Raw genomic sequence first — 18,134 nt, 5'->3', positions numbered from 1 at the left:
ACTGGAGCAGCCTGTGTTGTAAGTAGGAATAACAGATGCGAGAATGACATGAGTACACATTATTATGCCCTTCTCTTGCTTTCCTGAGTGTTAAGAATCTATCTTACTTCAAATCTGATTCCAACTGTTACACATCATAAAGTTCCATATTAAAAATTTCTGTGCTGAAGGAATGTGTTATGACTATATTTTTTGTGAAATAAAAGGATTGCATTTTTGATTTTATAACTTAAAACAAAACTTTAATGATTTAAGTGAGGTTTATCATGGACTTTAGCATCTGGTGAAATGGTATCAGGTTAGCTAAACCAGAAACACATGACAAACATGGTAATGTCATTAAAACAGTTTAAACATTTAGAGACAATATTTAAATAGTTTTGGGTTTTTTCCTGCACTGACCATTCTAGATTGAAATTCGCTGTGCCAGTTTAACATCTTACAGGGGTTCACTGTACTGTTAGTACAGATCACCAGGAGGCACTTGACATTGTGTACATGGTCCCAGAGTGTTAGAGGTTGTCTGGTACACTTGCAGATGCTGTGGCAAGGTGAGTGTGGGGAAGAGGAGCATTTTTACTCTTTGAAGTTCAACCATCGGTGCTTTGCCAGTGGCTACACTTCCAAAACCCATCTTCTCTTTCCACCTAGCTAATGCATGTAACAGAATATCAGAGGCATTTTTAGTTTCACTTTTTAATTAAGATACAGTATACTGGAGCATTGAACACCTATTGTATCACCTTCTAGTTCTGATGTCACTGTACATATCATATATCACTTATTTGTATATTAGCTGTCGCTATCTCTTAATTCTTGTGTATGAGGCATATCATTACTTGCTTCTCTGAAATATGCTCAGAAAATACTGCTTTTCTGAGTGAAAAATCTTGTTTCATTTTTAGCTATTTTATTTCTTGTGATCTGTTCCAGAAGGAAGCAGAAATTGTCTATCCTCAGCACCTTAATAATCCATTTTTATAAAATGCCTTCTGTGTCTCTGCCCTCGGGGATTTCAAGCAATGTGACATTTGTTAATCTCAGCCTATTTTCAACTTTATAGATTACTCTTTTTCAGGGTTTTCCAGTTCTTTGTATCCCTAGACATAATTTCAGTCTGTTACAGATACTTCTGTGTTTTACATTTTGTATGCAGTGTCATGCAATCTGAGTTACAATTCTGAAAGTTTTATTTCCTTCAAAAATCCCAGACAAAGCAAATACTGTCATACCCTATGATGAGAAAATAGAGCAAGGAATTTTTGCTTTAGCTTTGTGATGAGCTCCGTTGTCTTGAACAGGGAAGCTGGCATTTAGAATGCACAGAAGATACAATTTGTTATTCTGTAAATTCTTAAAAGCTTTAGTTACTCCAGTAACAATAATCACAATATACAAGTAGAAACAAACCTGCACTCAAAGTTGATTTAAAACATAGTTATAACATAATCTGTTTTGGTTGGTCATACATACCCTTAACATTAGTTTTGCAGCATATTGAGGTTTTCAGGTGTTTTGGGACCTTTGCTGTGTTTTAAGAATTAGCCACACTTACTAGAATACACTGAGTTTACATTTGAATCAGTACTTGGGATTCAATTATTAGAGAAGAGAAAAGCAGTTTGTAGCATAAGGAAAACATACAGAATAAGGCTTCCTGGGACATAAAATAGGCAGAAGAGGCTAGAATGAGAGGAACTGGATAAATTAACTATGGAGAGGTAGTTAAGAGAAGTGTGCATGTGCTGTTAACTCTGGAAGCGAATATGTGTAATCTGTTGATGAATTAATCTAAGCTGTAAATGGGTTAAAGATTCGTGTGCACCACAACAAAGAAGTTTTTGAACAAACTTTTTGGGAAGTTGTACATGTGAGAATACGTTATTTGGAGAAGTGTGAAAGAATCACAGAATCACAGAGTGGAAGGTGTTGGAAGGGACCTCTGGAGATCATCTGGTCCACCCCCCCTTCCAGAGCAGGGTCACCTAGAGCAGGTTGCACAGGAACACGTCCAGGTGGGTTTTGAATGTCTCCAGAGAAGGAGACTCCACAACCTCTCTGGGCAGCCTGTGCCAGTGGTCTCAAAGTAAAGAAGTTTTTCCTCGTGTTGAGATGGGATTTCCCGTGTTTCAGTCTGTGCCTGTTGCCCCTTGTCCTGTCACTGGGCACCACTGAAAAGAGTCTGGCCCCATCCTCTTGACACCCGCCCACCCTTTAGGTATTGGTCAGCATCGATGAGACCCCCTCTCAGTCTTCTCTTCTCCAGGCTAAGCAGACCCAGGTCTCTCAGCCTTTCTTCATAAGAGAGGTGCTCCAGACCCTTGATCATCTTTGTAGCCCTCCGCTGGACTCTCTCCAGTAGAGATAGAGACTGTAAGATATTGATCACATATGTCAGGAGATGGCTGGATATGCAGGCAAAAAAGGTCCTCCATGTCTTACAGTGGAGTGAAGAAAAATGCCTTAGGTCAACGTTCCAGGAAAGTCTGCTATGAGCAGCAGGACCGAATAGCAATGCTGCTGCACCCCTGAAACGTGCAGAAAGAAGGAACAAACAAAAGACCCAAAATAAAGAGTGGAGACAAATGACTTACATGAAATGGGAGTTACTTCTCTCACTCACTGAGATCTATGCAGAACTGCTGATTAAAATCAATGTTTGCTGATTTGTCAGAGTTAGCGTCATTCTGACAAACTCCATCAAAATATACCAAATGTAGATTTGTACATTTTGGTGTAGATATTTGAAGATACTGAAAAATTGCATAAAGCTATTAAAACATGAAAAGTTACATTACTTTGGTTTGTAAAATATTAAAGATATTAAAGTTAAAATGTAAACTGGAATGTATTTCTAAACTCTTTCTATTTAAGTTATTCTGGGATCCCGTACCTTACACAAAGGTAAGAAGAAAATTGAGCTTACAAGTGTTCATGTAATTAACAGAATGTGACATTTGTATGCTTCTTCATGTCACTTTTGTATACAATCTCTGAAACAAAAGGCCAATGTTCATGTTAATTACTACTTGGTTCTTATTAAAACGTAAGGCAAAATAATGCTTTTGGGGTCAGCTAATAACTTCTATTATACCTACTGAATTAGTAAAGAACAGTAAAACTGTTGTCTTTTTTAATCTTGCACAAACATCAGAGATGTTGTTTTGTGTCCACAGTGCTATCTAATACAAGTTACTTACCTGTCCTAACATAATTCAGAATATGGCATGAGAATTGGTGTGTTTGAGATTATCACTGCAGAGATAACAACCTTAATTGTCCCATGATGGGCATATCAGCATTTTCCCTTTTCCTGGAGGAGAGTGACAAGTTTTGGTTTGTTTGTGCTTTTCATAGAGACTTTTGTTCAGATACTGCATAAATCCTACATGTTACTTTAATCAAACTTCCCCCCCCCCAAAAAAAAAATAAGCGTGTGTGTGGTGTTTATGTATGTAAGAAAAATGTCATTGACATATAGTTATGGCTCTAACTAACATTTTTGAGGTTAGGAGGGTGGGATGATAGGTTTTCTTTAGACTGTGGCGTTAACAGAAGTCATTAATTTACTGGCATACTCAATCACAAAGAATGTTTCCATTAAATTAAACAGCAGCTGAAATATTAATGCTTGGGATTTGGGTAATATTGAGTATGCCTCAGAGATTTTAAACTAACAGGCTAGGAGAAAAATTTAGGAGGTATCTTTTGGAATTTGCAGAACCTTAACCTTCACCTCCTAGACTTTTTATTTATAGTAGATTCATAAGATAATGTTTGCAAGCTTTCAGCAGTTCTGGTCACCTCTAGAGGTGCCTATGTAAACAAGTAAAGATACAACACAGTAGTTTTGTATGTGGCATTTGTGTGCAATCCCATCATTTTGCTGCAGAGATGAGTCATGCACAACTGTGTTACCTATTCCTTGGTAATATAATATGTGATTTTATTTTTTCATTTTCTTCCCAGTTATTTGTGCAACCTTCCTGAAGTATGAGAATACAATAGCTTTTCTTACAAATGTGTTTTCTTTATTTGTTTGTCAGATTTTTTCCTTGTATTTTGAACAAGCAATATATGGAATGCTTAGAGCTACAAAAATGCAGCGTAAAACATTAATATCTTTGAGGTCAATAGAATCAGCTTTTTTTGATTGAGTTCCAATTTAGCTTCTCAGTGACAGGCTGTCTAAAATTCCTACTTAGATAATGGACACATTTGATACTTCCTCTGTTCTTTGGGCTACAGTTCAAGATGACCGATTGATTTATGAAAAAGCATATGCTATGGAATAAAAGTACATCTTTACTCAACAAACCGTCACTCCATAACCTTGAAAATGCAGAACAAGTTTTTTTTGGATTGGTACAAAAAGTGGGAAGGAATCCCTTGATAGTTATCAAAAGAGAATGTGAATGTGAGCTAGGGGGCAGGCCGGTCGAGTTCATGTGAACCATTACCTAGGGTTCCAGATGAAGTCAGTTTGCTGACCATGGGGACAGGATTATTTTTCTTAGGTTTTCTCACTGCACCCTGCGGTGCTGCAACTGTTAAAAGGGCAGTATTTTTCTAGGGGATTAAGCACAGTTTAAGTGGTTAATAAGGTTTTGAAAGTTAGGGAGGAAAGGAAAAAAACCTGAAAGCCTGACTGAAATTTAGTGGTCCACAACCTTCGCTTACTCATTAGCAGTAATACTAATAAAATAATGTACCGTAAGCAACTCTGGTTGTTGGGTTTTTTCCTTCTGACTTCAGTGCAACTTTAAAAAAAAAATATTATTTATTTCCCATTGCATTAAGCAATGTAAGGCAATTTTGTGAGCAAAGTTTACCAATGAGCTATGGTTTGGAGACTGTTGTCATAAGGGCCTGTCTATTCCTGAGAAACTTCTACCGTAAGTACTGCTACTTAGCTCTATGAATACCTTATTTTGCATGAGCTGAATCTGCTCTGCAACTGGTAATTTGGAATATAGCATTCTATATTAAATAATCATGAAAAAATATTCTGCTTCTAATGTTAATCTAAATTTTAACTTGTATGTAGCCACTTCATGAACTCCAAAAACATTTTAAAATTACCATAAAAGAAGGGCAGGTGACTCATAACACAAGGCCGTGAGAAATTATTTACATGTGGAAGGGGCTGGTACAAGCTACCTTGACTTGTCATAGTAGACAAAATGTATAGCCTCAGCAGTAAAGAGCCTACTAGAAGTCCTCTAAATTATTTGACATCTGTGTGAGTGATAAAAATATTTTAATCCCAGTTCTCGCAGTTATTTGAATAGCTTCCTTGTCAATTGGTAATTTTCCTATTGATTTATGCACAGAAGTAATTCTGTTTTAAATATCTTCTTTCTTTTAAGATTTTTAATAACTGTCACTAATATACAGTTTTAGGAGTTTCTTTTCTGTTGTGAACTTGTTGAGACTGAACTTGTCAAAGTACTGATTTTTTTTCCCTACCAGGCTGATTATTTTACCCTCTCTGTTGAAATAATTGTTTTACAGTATATGCATCAGTCAACAATTCACTTTTTAGCTCCTCCTTAGCTAATTCAAAAACACAGCACCATATGGAATAGTAGGAAGAACATTAACTCTATCCCAGACAGACCCAGTAATTATAATTAAAATTAAAGTCCAACTGTTAACCTGGCACTGCCAAAAACACCACTAAACCATGTCCTTAAGTGCCACACCTACAGGTCTTTTGCATAACTCCAGGGATGGTGACTCTACCACTACCCTGGGCAGCCTGTTCCAATGCTTGACAACACTTTCAGTCAAGAAATTTTTCCTAATATCCAATCTAAACCTCTCCTGGTGCAATTTGAGGCTGTTTCCTCTCATCCTATCGCTTGTTACCTGGGAGAAGAGACTGACCCCCACCTCGCTACAACCTCCTTTCAGGTAGTTCTAGAGAGCAATAAGGTCTCCCCTCAGCCTCCTTTTCTCTAAGCTCAACAACTCCAGTTCCCTCAGCTGCTCCTCATGCTCTAGACCCTTCACCAGCTTTGTTGCCCTTCTTTGGACCTGCTCCAGGACCTCAATGTCCCTCCTGTAGTGAGGAGCCCAAAATTGGACACAGTATTTGAGGTGGGGCCTCACCAGTGGCGAGTAGAGGGGGACGATCACTTCCCTAGTCCTGCTCACCTTACTGTTCCTGATACAGGCCAGGATGTTGGGCACACTCTGAATAGTATGTGAAGAGTAAACTGCAGCTGTGTGGATAAGATGTTGCAGAAGTAGCAAGAAGCAAAGTTTTAACTGAGAACTGAGGACATTTTTGAGAAAAAATGCATCCAAACGTCTTAATTCTTCCCTCTATTACAGCAGTTCAACTGCAATAAAGATATGTAGTTACATCTATGAAAGCTCACCAGCAAGGATTTCAGAGGTGTCACAGAGGCTGTGGTTTTAATAACATGTTTAATAGAAGGTAGGGATTTAGCTGTCAGAACATTTAACAGAGGTAAAGGAAAAAGAAGGAAACTAATCAGATTTTCACACAATGTGGGGAGTTTACAGAGATAACATTAAGTAAAATATTTGAAGTCACGTATTTGAACTGTAATTTGGACATAATCAGACACCATGCTCTGCAATGACATATTTAGAATTCTTTTTGACAGTCAAGACATGTTGTATGAGGGAAAAGGTAAGTTGAAGGGTATTTTTTTGAGATTAATTTCCATCTGCAGGGATTAAACAATTAGGTATATCCAAGATCTAGTTAAATATCTAGGAAAGCTTTTCTAAAGGACTTACTGTTGCTAATATGAGATGACTTGCCTCTGAGAGTCAAGTTTCCATGTTTCTTTTAGGAGCATTTCTTAGAGCATAAAAGGTTTTCTTGAAAACTGTATGTATGTCCCTGGGACTGTGAATGTCTAAGTAATTTGGTGCATGCCTGAATTTTTGTTTTTGTCTGTAGTTCCCGTTAAAATGTCAAAAATATTAATTTGCCTTCATATGTAACCTGAAGACCCTGGCCACAGAATTAGCTGTAACTGTGCTGGGAATTTGAGTATCTACTGGATGAATGCAGGGTTACCAGAGCATGTTCCATCTCAAATAGTTAAATTCACAAAACATGCCAGGCACTGTGAAGAAGGGATATTATTTGTCATCCTCATTATTTTTGTACGTACATTTGGGCAGTGTCCTGATTATTTTTCATTTGGTTTTGCGTGAAACATCTAATTACAGATTCCACAGAGGATAGTTATTGGCAAAATTCACTGTTGCGTTCTTATTTGGATATCGCAAACACATTAGGACCCACTTGTGCTTGCCAGTGTGCAGTCAGAGATCTAAAGCATTCATAGCCTAAAGAATGAGATATAATTTGCTGTAAATTAAAAAAAAAAACCCACACTTGCAAGAAAGCAGATATAATGAAGGAGGATTATAAACATAGTTGAGTGGTTCACTACAGAAACAGCTATATACTTAAATAGTGATCTGTAACAGTAAAGCAATAGATGTGGTCTCTAAACTGCTCAACTAAAAGCAATTTATTGTATTTTTAATGTATTATGTTGAAAGTCTGAACTTTACGATAGTAATGTTGCATATACTTCTTCCATTATTTTTCCATTCCTGTTTAATTTAGATGGTGTTGTATACAAATATATTCCTGGTAAAGGCAAAATTTCCTGTATATAGCTGGAACTATGGGCCATTTGCAAAGCAGAAGTATTTTTCTTACTGGTTTTCTGGTAGGATGACCTCTTATTAGGACGTCAAGCTAGGAACTTGTCATCTCCATTTCATCCTCCATGACTATTCAAGTATTTGACATAAAACATACCGAGGGGGCAGAATCCACGTTGAAGCCAAATAGCTGAAATTGAAGTGTTTCATCTTAATAATGGAACGATATGATCCTTAATGAGTTGGACTCTTTATTGACCAAGATCAAACTTCCCCAACTCCCTCCTCACACCGAATACTCTTTGCTTTCTTGTTTGACTCTATACTTTCATGACCATTAAAGACTCTGGGGTTTTTTGGTTTTGTTTTTAAAATCACTTTTGAGTACCATCAGGGTCATAGTAAAGAAAAAGGATATAAAGCAGACAGTCTTGGAATCCTTGATGCAGAGAAGTGCTATTTAAAATACAAACCTTTTTTTCCTTAAAAACTTTGTTTATGTTCTGGTTAGAACCTGTTCGTGCACTTAGTGCCCAGAAACTGCCAGTATTTCTGTTATGTTACTCATTGTAGGTATGAGAAACACCGTAAGTAGTGGAGCACAGTAAACATTTAACTTTTTCAGTTGTGCAGCCCCACAAAATGTATGCTAAATCCTGTATTGTTTTTACAAAAATACATTGGTTGGAAGTTAAAATACATCAGAGTACCATACATGGGTTGCACGTCTGTGTAGTGAGTGCATGAAAAATAGCTTTTAAGTCTTTGTAGGTTTCACATTATATCTTGCATTCAGAAGTTTACAATATCTTGGGTTGCCAAAAAGGGCAGTAAGAAAAAAGTATAATTTAGTGAAAATAAACACATTCTTGTCTTTTTCTGTAGAGAGAGAATCATATTTTGAGAAGGAAGCATACTGGGTTGAGGGAGGAAGAATGATTCATTTAAATTGCGTGGGATATATTTTCAGCAGTGTTGAATTACAGAATCTTTATGGTTTCTGTCAACAAGTAAATACTCTGAAATTAAAAAAAATTCACTCATATCTATTCCCAATTAAATATAATACTGTTCCGGTATAATTCAGCATTCACTGTGCACATATATGGAGCTCTAAAGAATGTCAAATTGAATGTTGCCCTCATTAGAAAATCATGGAAAAGAAAGGACAAAAGGATGGTGGAAGAAAAGCAATTTTTACGGAAATACTAGGTGCATACTGAACAACTCTTTATCTGAACCATTGTATTTTTAGAGACTAAGAACTGTTATAATGAACTCATTATACCCCTTGGAACCCTTGGAATTCCTGTGTGCTTAGGAAATGGTCTCCTAAATGCTTAAGTAGTTGATAAATATCCTGGTATTCTGAAAAGCTATCTATCTCTTTGGATTTTTTAAAAGACACAAAAGTATTTTTTTCCAAGAGAAAAAGGCAGAAGTGGCAGCAGCAAAAGATGCTTCATTGTCTCAGGACCAGTCACTGCTTTTTACTCCTATGCTGTGTTCCGTAATTGAGGGAAACTCTACGCAAACTGCTGCCTTCTTTTTACCATTTTAAGTGACAGGAATAATTCATTTTCTAAAAGTGGATCTTCTTTGTATAGTGAATCATAGAATCATAAAATAGTTTGGGTTGGAAGGGACCTTAAAGATCATCTAGTTCCAACCCCCCCCCCCGCAATGGGCAGGAACACCACCTCCCACTAGACTAGGTTACTCAAAGCCCCATCCAACCTGGCCTTGACCAACTCCAGGGATGGGGCATCCACAACTTCTCTGGGCAACCTGTTCCAGTGTCTCACCACCCTCACAGTAAAGAATTTCTTTCTAAATCTCCCCTCTTTCAGTTTAAAACTGTTACCCCTTGTCCTATCGCAACACTCCCTGATAGAGTCCCTCCCCATCTCTCCTGTAGGCCCCCTTTAGGTACTGGAAGGCTGCTATAAGGTCTTCCCAGAGCCTTCTCTTCTCCAGGTCGAACAACCCCAACTCTCTCAGCCTGTCTTCATAGGAGTGGTGCTCCAGCCCTCGGATCATCTTCGTGGCCCTCCTCTGGACTCGCTCCAACAAGTCCATGTCCTTCTTATGTTGGGGGCTCCAGAGCTGGACACAGTACTCCAGGTGGGGTCTCACCAGAGTGGAGCAGAGAGGGAGAATCACCTCCCTCAATCTGCTGGCCATGCTTCTTTTGATGCAGCCCAGGATGCAGTTGGCCTTCTGGGCTGTGTGCGCACATTGCCGGCTCATGTGGAGCTTCTCATCAACCAACATCCCCAAGACTTTCTCCTCAGGGCTGCTCTCAATGCATTCTCCATGGAAGCCATTGCAAAGCTTCCATTCTTCTGCATTATTGGCCTCCACCTGGACACACCTTTTGCAGGCAGGTGTGCCAGCTATCCTTGCCCCAGGAGAAAGGTCGAGGCACCTTCTGCAGTGTCAGGTCTGTCTGCACTGGATCCTTTGCTTTCAGGCGAGTGCCCACCATTCTGCATTGAGGGTCAGGTAGGATGAGTACCCTTGACCTGTGCAGATGGTCACAGAACGGTGCCTGCTTGCTGGGAAAGGGGAAGAGTTAATATATTCTTAATGATTAGTAATAGCCTGAACTTTTATTAGAAGCCTTTACTTCGAATCTTGAAGCCTACTTTGAACCTTTTGCAGATCTTTAAATACTTGGAATGAATTTTTGAAGTTAGAGAAAAGTAACCAGCTTATCAAGAAATCAGCAAGGTTGAAGCATTCTCTAAGCCTCTTTTAAATACCTAAGCACACACATAGTTCCCTTTGCAAATTGCAGTAAATCATTTGTGTCCTGATAGTGCTTTAAATTTTGCAATGTAATGTGGGTACCAACAGTTTCAACAGTTGTAAGGATGGAAAGACTGTATACAAATACTTTTTCTGCTCCACTGGAATTCTCTTAGTACAGCAGTTAGGACCACTTTGGGGCACAATGAAATACTGCTCTACTTTCCAGATTTTTTTCCCTTGTGGTGCTGAGACGGACTTTTCCATTTTTTTGAGAAAGCGTGGGACAAGAAGGACTCTATCACTACCATTTTGACATTATCTGCTATCTTAATGTTAGTTGCAGAAGGGCTTAATGCATTTGGTTTTCTTGCTTGTAGGTAGAGACAGAGTTTTCTCCCTGTTTTTCCTTGCTCCGTTTCTTTTCCTTTTATCTTCTGTCAAAAGGCAGCTTTACCAGCTGTTTACCGGCATCCTCAGTGACGTGTCCTTCCTTGTCCATGAATTGATGCTAAAAACCCAAGCAGACATATAGGCCATGACTATTGCTAGCTAAATGATGGGCAAGAAGCCGTAGTTAGTGGAGTAGTTTTGATTATGCACACTCCTTGCCTGTTGACCTCCTCTGTGCTGATTTGAAGTGATCCCACTTGCTGTCTTTAAGACAAGTCTTCCATGAACTCAGCCCTGAGATGAGATCCTGGAACTCTTACAAACATTGGAGTAGTAAAACTAAGCCTGAGACTACTGATAAAATGACTCCATGGCCTCCAGCATGGTGTTGAAGAAACTCTTCTCTGATCTCTCTGCCGGTGGATGTCTGTCTCTAAACCTCTAGTATAGCACTTGAGCTTGAAAACTCTTCTCTGAGGAACAGTTAACATTTAAAGTGTGCAGCAATTGCTAGTTCAATAAAGAATTGAAAATTCAAGATTTAAGAAGAGACACTTTACACAGTAATTTGCACACATGATTTCATGTGCATACCCTGCAAAGGGATCCAAGCAAGTACAGAGGCCTTTACCACATGGATTATGTATTTATGTAAGCAGTCATAGCAGAATTGGATACTCTTCGCATAATCCTAATAAAGTACTTAAAAAAGTGGAAAGTAGATATTTTGTAGATAAGTTTATTGACTGCTAATAAGGAAACTGAATTATTTTTAATAATCACAATTTTGTGATGAGCAAAGTAGAAAGAAATCCAGTAGTAAATTCAGGCGTTTATGAATAATAATTATAACTATATTTCAGATTTAAGAGGATAATCCTCCCCTATTGTATTTAATCAAAAGAATTCCTTCCTAAGAGTTTAAAACATAATATGTGACTTGCAGAAATAAATTGAAAGATCGCAAGTGCTGTTGAGATGTAGAGCAACATTTGAAGAATGCAGATGTTCTGACTTTTGTTTTGTTAAGACAAGCGTATAACCTTGAAATGAACAAAAATGGATGGTCTCACTTGGCAAAATGGTACAGATTTCATTTTACGTTTATGGAGGCTTGATGATCCTGTGGGGTTTTTTTAAGAAACAACCAAAAGTTTTCCAGTGGATACACTGAGACAAGATGAAGGTGGAGGTGAACATGCCTCTGCTCTCTTAATGTTGGGGAAGGATCTTATCAACCAGATCTATTTAAAAAACCAAATCAATAAAGACTCCTAAACAAGCCTATCACTAAATGGAACAAATATGTATTAATTCAACCAGCAACAATTATTTTAAGAAGTCTATTACTGTTTCTTTGAAATTGACTAGTGTTAAAAAAAAAAAAGTAACAAAGTTTAAGTTAGCAGACACAACTGCTAAATTATGTGATGATATGCTTAATATGGCGTTGTTCAGTGATTTCTCTGCATGTCTGTTAGTACTTTCTGTCAGCTTTCCACACTATGAAGAATACACCCAATTTCCTAATTTTTCTCAAGGAAGAGCTCAAACATTTTGTTTTGCGTCTCAGCTAACTGATACATAGATATTCTTGCATTATGCTGATGATTGGTAAGTCATGAAGTGGTGAGCATTAGGCATGTAATTTACACCATAAAATTTGGCTAATAATGTTCAACTTACTGTACCATAGATATTACTGCATATTCATATGGGGTTATAATATGTCAGAAGAACACTACTAATAATTTTATATCAAAATAGTTTAAAAGGTTGATAAGAGTTCATTATTAACACTAGCATAACTAAGGAGATTGCTTTGGTTCCCCGTTTCATGTAGGATAGCTAAAGGGATTGACTTTAGCTCCCTGATTCTAGCCATGGTGATTAAGGGGATTTGTTTAAACACCCCATTTCATGTGGTATAGCTACTATAAAAGGATTAGTTTTGGATTCCACTTTCACGTGGGAAAGCTAAGGGGATTAGCCTTAGCTTTTCATTCCATGACACAATAACTAAGGGCAATTGCTTTTGCTGCCAGTGTGGTTGCATCAAGACTTTTCTTGCCTTTTCTGTTCTTGGTTCAGTTTCTTTTCCACTGTTCCTACTGCCCAAAGTCACTTTACTTAAAGCTTTCTGCCTTGCAGTTAGAAGGCCCATGGCCCATTCTGAACTTTTTATCCATTAGCTGAAATTAATGAGAAGTAACTAAATTCCATGTGTTTTTGTTCTCTTCCTCATTGAAACTCAAACGTTAGTATTCCTAGTATTTCTTTGGATAAAATCAAATGTAGGAGTTGCCATAACCATCACACTGCTGATCAATCTAATGCAGTGTTTGATTTTTGACAATGAACGTGACCATGAGCTTCAGCTGTAGATGAAGGACTCGGAGGACTATTTACACTGCCTGTTGGCGCAAAGCTGCAGAGATTCTTGAGCAAGTCCAATGAAGGTATCAGCTGAGCCACAAGTAGTATAACCAATTCCGTATGGCACCAAATCCAAGCACACAGGCACTCCAGAAGAGCAGGATTTGTTACCTAGCAAGCAAAGCCCTAGAACTGAGTGCTCTCAGGAACTTTCCTTGTGTTTCTGCACAGTGTTGCTCCTGTGAATATACCAGTTCAGTAGAAAAAGCTCCGAGGCCTTTGTACCAAATTGCATTGTGCAGCTAGCACAAATTAATATTTTCAAACCACTTAGAAGCAAATGAGATGTCTATGCGTAAATTCAAAACAGGTACTTCATGCCCAGCTAATGAATTTATGTCTATGTTGTTAAATAAACCAGGATCTGTGCCCTGGCTTTGAAGGCAGCTGCCTCCACAAAGCCATTTTTATTAAATACTTGCCCTTATCTGAGTCTCTATCTAGGGCACGAGCAGTTTTTAGTCCATAAATATGGAAAGTAAGGAGCTTCTTTCTTTGACAGTATGTTTTTGTATCTTCTTTGTTGTTATTTATTTGTGTAGTGGCAGTGCTTAAAAACTTAGGGTTTTTCTTGCCAAAGTGCTTTAACATGCCCCTACCTTTAAAGGTATAGGTATTTCTTTTGAATTGATGTGCTTAAAGTTAAAAAAGTGTTTAAATTCTGTGAAGAATTGGCCTTGTATATCCGTATTGTGTCAGAATACAAATGTATGTAAGCAATCAGAAAAAAACAGACATTGGCTTTTAGTTTAATAACCATTAGCTCACTACAAGCCTCATCCATACCACTTGCTGGAAGCAGTCCCTGTCTGACATATACTATCCAGATGCACCATGTCCAGAAAATATGTGCGGGAGTTGGTAGTTGGCAAAGACCAAAGCCACACTGGAGGCTCTGCTAACAAATAAGAAATACGGATAATAGTGTATCGGTGTTGGAGCCTCCTGCCCTAGCCCCGTCTACTGTGCTAGTATACACATAGCCTTAGGGACAGCATTCTTAAGAGAATACTTGCAAAAACATATGTTGTTTTTCAGTTTTGGTCCTCCACAATGGAATACAGCAGAACTACTTTGGCAGCTACCTGCTGCTGTTACTAGCTGTCAGCTCAAAAGCTGGGTATTTCTATTATTTGTGCGATCACTTCAGTCTTACATATACAATCACGATTGTATATGAACATGAGAGATGTGCGAATAGACATACACTCCTCTAGGATTGCGGGTACTTAGATCTGGTACACAGACTTGTACAATTACCTATTTTGAGATTACAACACATTCTGGAATTTTTTTTTGCTCTTTGTGCAGCTCAACAGAACTCAAGTGTTTGAATTTGTCCCTTTAGTGCCCTAACTCAGCTTTAAATTTCCAAGGCTCTTTTGCTGTGACATTGCTCTAAAAATAAAATACAACAAAACAATTAGAAAATAAAGCTGATTTTGTATGAAATTTTGCACATTTCTAAAGAGGAAGAAGGAAAATGCGATGGAGAAGTTCTTCCAGAAACACTAATCTGCCAAATACTGTATCTATTGAGCCTTTTATGGAATAGATAGTAGTATGTTAAGAAAAACATGCAGCAGACCACCTCAGTAAAAAATCAAATTCTTTATTTGAGGTAGCAGTGCTATGAGAAATTTGGCTTTAACTCAAGCCCAGGTGATTTACCCACCGTATAGGATCAGTGTCTGATGAAGATGAAAACAACTTAGTTTTTTTTTTCCTCAGTTTGGGTCAGTGCAGGAAATTTCCTAAGGGAAAATGTTTTGTTCTTTTGATTTATATACTGAAGACTGTTTCTAAGGGTGAAGGATTTCCTTCTTCAACTGCTACGGAAGAGCCAGGATAACAGGGTAAGAGTTACTGCAGTGGCTTTAATCTGAATATTCCTTCCTCACAGGAATCATCATGAATCTACAACCTGGTTGCCTGAGCTAGAGATCATTTATAATCTATGATTATTAAATTATATATTTCTTGACTCCCTTGGAGTAATGTAACTCCTGCATGTATTTTAAAGTTATGAATATACAATAAAATATGGTACTAGGGATAACAAGTGATTCACAAGCAATGGGATAAATTTTGTGTAAAAGTAAAGCTTGAATCTTTATGGAGTATTGAGACAGGTTTTTCACTGCTATCATATTTATGCCTTTTTGTGTAGTACTGTTGTATATAGCAGGGCTTTTTTAAATTTTCGTCACATATGTTTTGTGCCCGCAGAGTTAGGGTTAGTCAGAAAAAAGACAGAACTTCAGTGAAGACAAATTTAGGCATAGGAACATTTACCAGGAGTAATGAATTGTAGGGTTTTAAAGAAAATGTCAAAAATAGGATAATAGCAGTAACTATAATACATGGTTATAGTCAACTGCATTACATTATAGAGAGGAAAGAGGCCTAGAAAGCTTTTTTGGCTTTCAGCCCCAGAAAAATGTTCTCTTTAAATGTTCCATTGAAAAGAAGTTTTTTTGTTTTCAATATCCTTCTTTTTCTTCTCTGCAAAATAAAGCAATTAAATATTAGTGATATGTTGCCAGTAAGCAGAAAAACCAACCCTACTGTGGTCGCCATAGTTCACTTACCACCAACTCTTGCAAAGTTTCACAACAGAAATTTAAACTGAGACTTGACAGTTTTTGACAGCGGTGCAAGAATTATTTAATATTTATATGAACTGTAGTGGAAAATTGCCTAGCATTTTAGTATTCTGTGAGCACTTCAATAAAACTTTATGATTGTGTGTGACTTTAACCCACATCCTGCCGGTTCACAGGATGCATAGACATTCCAAATATCTAATTATATATCCTGGGTAAACATGATTTTTTGATTTGTCTTCTTGTAATGTTATGAAAAAGTATATTATTAAGATTTTCTTTACGAGCATTAAAAGTCAGTTAGGGGATGCTTTTGGAAAGCTTTTAAATTTTAGCTAAATGAAATGGTTGCATTAAGAATGACATATCTAATTCCTTTTTAAAGTTGTAATTTTAATAGAACTATTGTAGGTGCTGTGTAGAAGAACTGAAATATTATCAAAGAAAAGTGCAGTAAGTGTTAAACTACTTGTTAAGAAGCAGTACGCTTTGCAGAAGCAACTATTTTCTGTGATTGTATTGAAAATGAAATGGATTAGCTGCTAAGTCATGATTTAATAATAAGTTCAAGGATATCAAAGATACCTAAAATGTTTCTGAAGATCAGTGAAAAATTGTTTCTGTGCAATTCTGTGGGTGATTTTATACAGTTTTTCAGTTACTTTGAATAGAACCTTTTTTCATTTTTTTTAAATGTTTTGACTTCTTCAAATTTCACTTCATTACAAGAGTTGAATGTCACTTATTTTTCATGTGCTTACATTTGCACTGATATTTCAAAGCTGGTTTATTTAAATGATATGTAATTCTTATAGTTCCTTGGCATAGGACATAAAAATAGTGTTGACCAGTGTCATAAAAGTTGTTCTGCATCAGCGGCATCACACCTGGATACCTTGGAAGTGGAATTTTTAGATACTGCGTGGTTCGTATGGCAAAGGAAACACAGCCCTGTAAAGTTCATAGCCTTGTGTGATACGATTTGTAATTACTTTCATTACCCTTGGGAATATGACATTAGAAGAATAATACTTTTATTCAAAATCTTAGTTTGTCTAAAATAATGCCACAGCTAATGCTGACTTACATGATATTTGAGACAGCAACTTCCTTAATCCCAGGATTTTTAAAAATCCTTTTAAAGAGTAAAATACATTTTGAGGCCTTAAATTAAAGGCAAATGTAAAGTTCTTACCATTCATGGATTTCCCTGCTCTTTTTCACTTATTAAACAGGGGACTAAATTTTACCGCTTGCAGGTGAATGCAGGAGGAACAGGGAGACTGTCTTGGCTAACAGCTGAAAGTGCAGTACTTTTCGTATCTACACCTTGGTAGAGATGCAGATGGCATCTGGCATACCTGCTGGAACTCCTTGATCTAAAAATGTATGCAATATAGGTTAACGAGTATGTCTTCTGTACCTCCTAACATCACAGACAGGGGTGATATGGACAGCATATGGCTCAGAAAGGTGTGAAACCCTACAGAAACGGCAATAGCAAAAATCACTGAACAATTGGTGTATAGAAGTGGCATACATTAAATGCTTCTTACCAAAAGTAAATTCATCTACCTAAAATGAGAATGGAGAAAGGACAATGACTACGAACAAAAGCAAAGGAAGTATTACAGTTAACTGCCTCTGGAAGTAGAGCACAAATATTTGGGCCTGTGTTTATGGACTAAATATATGCTCACCTGGGACCACACTGGGCATTTAACTTAATCTGTAGATTTGCGCAAGGGACTTACTGCATTTTCCATCACAGATGGAAGCATGACAGAACAGGGTTTTTATGCCTGTGAAAAAATCAGAATCTTTAACTTCAGATATGGCTTTTTTCGTGCATTTAAGGTTTACAGTATGCATCCGTGGATCTGAGTTACCTTTTGCCTTGGATGGGGGCTACACAGCCAAAGGACATTTTGTCAGAAATCTACTTACGCGAGTGTTGCTCAGAGTGCAATTGGAAGGACCAACATTTTAAGGACAAGGCAATTCAATAACAAGTTTTAGCTGAAAATTAATTTCCATGTCCGTAACATTTTTAAATAAAATTAAATATTAAGGATTTTCGTTTTAAGTGAATTGATAGTTTGACATATTCTATAAAAAAGGAAGCTCAATCTAATTGTAAAGACACAATAGACAAATTACATAAATAATAAGATTTTCTATTCTTGGGATCTGATTCTAATTTGAGAATTCTGAAGGGCATCTTCTTGTCCCCTGTAGAAATATCATGCATTCTTTTCTACCCCAAACAAACACAATGAAAATAGT

General features: G+C 37.3%; 1 protein-coding gene across 3 annotated transcripts in view; it reads left to right on the top strand.

The window, feature by feature from the left end:
- EPHA6 (EPH receptor A6) overlaps positions 1–18,134 on the top strand; it is a 510,145-nt gene that overhangs the window by 37,980 nt on the left and 454,031 nt on the right. The window lies entirely within an intron of this gene.

Source organism: Rissa tridactyla, chromosome 1, assembly GCF_028500815.1.
Source record: "Rissa tridactyla isolate bRisTri1 chromosome 1, bRisTri1.patW.cur.20221130, whole genome shotgun sequence".
NCBI lineage: Eukaryota > Metazoa > Chordata > Aves > Charadriiformes > Laridae > Rissa > Rissa tridactyla.
The sequence above is the reverse complement of the archived record's forward strand: the minus strand, read 5'-3'. Positions and strand labels throughout refer to the sequence as shown.